This window comes from Diachasma alloeum, unplaced genomic scaffold, assembly GCF_001412515.2.
Source record: "Diachasma alloeum isolate Michigan unplaced genomic scaffold, Dall2.0 Dall_scaffold_00544, whole genome shotgun sequence".
NCBI lineage: Eukaryota > Metazoa > Arthropoda > Insecta > Hymenoptera > Braconidae > Diachasma > Diachasma alloeum.
This window is the reverse complement of record NW_021680676.1, coordinates 93,920-97,231: the sequence shown is the minus strand read 5'-3', so window position 1 is coordinate 97,231 and position 3,312 is coordinate 93,920.

The following is a 3,312-nucleotide window of genomic DNA, read 5'->3' as shown; positions in this document are numbered from 1 at the left end:
GCTCGGTGGGCGAAATACAATGTGTTGAGTGAAACTCGCCTCAATAGCCGATGATGATTGCACTGCCACAACACCCAACTCTTTCAAAACAAAATTCCCGTTTCTGCGAAATCCTTGTAGATCAATGATCAATTCCATGATATCACTACTTTTACTTATAAATTTCTGAAAGACTCAATAAAGTCAAGCAGCATGTAAGCTCCTTCCAAAGCGGTATCAGTGCCGTGCTCGCTCAAGACAGTCACCACATCATCGTCTGCTCCACCGTTCTCCAAGCCCCTCACTGGCTGCCCCTTCCCACCACTGGCTTGCTCCATCTCTTTCATCTCCTCGAACGTTTCTATATCTGCACTGCCCTCCAGCCCATTGGATGACTCACATATTGGGTTGTCTTCGTCCTACGATGAACTGCTATCTTTGTCAGCACACTTTTCTGCTAAAGCCCCTTTAATGAAGATGAAAAAATCATTGTTTTTCATGAGCATCGTGCGGACACCAACTAGTGAGAGATGAACATCAGTAATACCATCCGTTGCTTGCACCGCTTTTTCAGTATGATAGATCAGCGTAGGCACTGGAAGTTGCATGAACCATTCCAAGGGATGTAGACATTGTGTAGAAGACGATAATAGGAGGTGTCTGCATCAGCTGCTCCTGCTGCATCATCAAACGATTGATAAGTCTGGTCCCACATAAAAAAAGATATTGGTTCTGACATCTTCAAAATGTTGATTCATAAAATTTTTAATTGTAGTCGTCAATTTGGGGAAAATGAATGATAATAATTATCGAGTGGTATTATTGAAATTCAAGAGAGTACTGGTGAGGTTTTATATTGGAGACTCTGAGCAGTGATCTCACTGGAGGAGGGGATTGTTCTTTCGGAGAACTCGTGGTAGCATGAAGACTCTGTATACACTACCAACGTTTATATTGACACAGAGGGCACTCTACTATTGGTGGAGGAATTGAACTGCTTGAAGACGCTGCCAAAGCGGGCCAATGAGTGCGACAATAACGTAGACGTGCAATGCTTGGATCCTTCTTCATGCTCTCTGATAACTTCTCCCAAGCTGCATCCACAGTGGCTTTGGCAACAGTTTTTATCAAATATTTTGGAAGAAAAGAAATTTCCTCACTTGTCAAAGAATTTAAATGTCCAGTCTGACAATACTTTGTCAATGATTTCTCCAAGCACCCAGCATCGTACTTGGTAAACCACTTCTTCAAACGTTGCACATTGACCACTGCACAATGAAAATTAATAGGACCTCCATCAAAAAGACTATGATGATAGACACACTTTATTTCCACCTCCACATTCTCCAATACCGGACAACCAAAATCATCCAAATCAGTGATAGGTATTGCATTCTTGAGAATCTTCTCTAGCCAATTTTTCTTCTCCAGACCTTGAACGTAGATGTATTTAACATCCTTCACCTTAGCATTGATAAACTCACTCTATCATACTCAATTTCTCCAGGAGTATGCCAATGTAGCCCATGATAATGACGGGACAACCACTGATTTATTTCCCGATATTTAAGCAATAAATCCTCCCATTTGTGGGGTGGATCCACCAAAACTGACTCATGAAGAAATTTTCCATCATCATCAAGCTCCAATGCTGATACTGCAAATTCTTTCAAGACAAACTGGTTGCCAAAATCTTTGAAACCCTCGATATCAATAACCACCGCCATGTTGCTATGATTCAATTGTAAAAGTAACTGAGAACTTTGCTCAGTCTTCTTGTTTCATCATCACCGCCCCTCCCTGGTTTTTAGCATGAGAGGTAGTGGACTTGGTGTCTGCATACTGTCTTGGAAATGTTACTTCAATAATTTTGTTATTGTCTGGACAAATTACATGATCTGCTCTCGAGATTCCAGGGAGAGATGTCAAACATAGCTGGACAATTTCGTTGGTGTTAGCACAGTAACGGTTTTCATTGAATGCCCTCGCATCAACAAGAGTCTGTGAAATTTCGCGAATTATTTTTCCGTTGGAGTCCTCGGAAGAAAAAATTTGTCTGGAGGTTTGGTAAGATCAAATGGTCATGTATTCATAATATTAATCCAATAACCGTTACGATACGATGATGACGTTTCTTCAAAGTCTGGTTTATATTTCGTGGCATGATGCAATAACCGTTGAACAAAATGGCGTTTGAGAGGAGGGGTAATACCAATGTCTCCCTCGGTAGACTAGTATATTCTTCGGTTTTTATCCGATGTCTCCTTACCCCCTCGATTAAAAAAGTATGAATAATCAGATGGTGGGAGTCAACCCGAAGATGACGGTTTCGTTATGAAGACCCCGTCAATCAGTTTTATAAACCCCATGCTCGCACAGTGCAGGACATTTTAGATTCAGTGAGTCAAGTGTGAAGAGTTCTACTGCTATGTCTAGTGTTGGTGGATCTCCAACTGAGCAAGTTTCGACTTTGGAGATAATTACAATTCGTAATTTTGTGGATAACGTGAGGAGTTCTGAAAAAATGAAAAGAGATGTGCCATTGAGAGTGATGGGATCAGTGCACTCTTCCAATTCAGAAAATGAGTACGATAGTTTAACTGATCAGGAGTTTGTGCCTTGTGTGGTGGATTTTTTTGCAACTTCATCTGAGGCCGGAGATCCTGAGGGCACCTCCGAAGTAGAGACATCAGATGGGGAGGTATCGGACCAGAAGGAGACATCAGATGGGGACTTACCTGTGAATGTTTCATCTGGAAGTTCTACTCCATTGCTTTTGGACACATCACAATCAACAATTGTTCCAGACTCAACAACTGATGTGTCAATCGAAAAACCTGTGGTTATTGACATGCCATCTGACAATATTAACTCTGTCGAGGAGAAAGTTGACAATATTCCCGACTCACCAGAGCCAGCAGAGGAGGATGTTATCAGCATTCCCGACTCACCGGAGAGTCCCAAGCCAGCAGAGGAGGATATTATCAGCATTCCCGACTCACCAAAGAGTCCTGAGCCAGCAGAGGAGGATGTTATCAGCATTCCCGACTCACCAGAGAGTCCCGAGCCAGCAGAGAAGAGTATTTTGAATATTCTCGATTCACCAGAGAGCCCCGCACCAGCAGAGAAGGGTATTTTGAATATTCCCGACTCACTGGAGAGTCCCAAACCAGCAGAGAAGGGGATTTTGAATATTCTCGACTCACCGGAGAGTCCCGAACCAGCAGAGAAGGGTATTTTAAATATTCCCGACTCACCGAAGAGTCCGGAGGAGGATATTCTGATCATTGATGAGTCATCAGAGAGTCCAAAGCCAGCTGAAGACAATTTTAC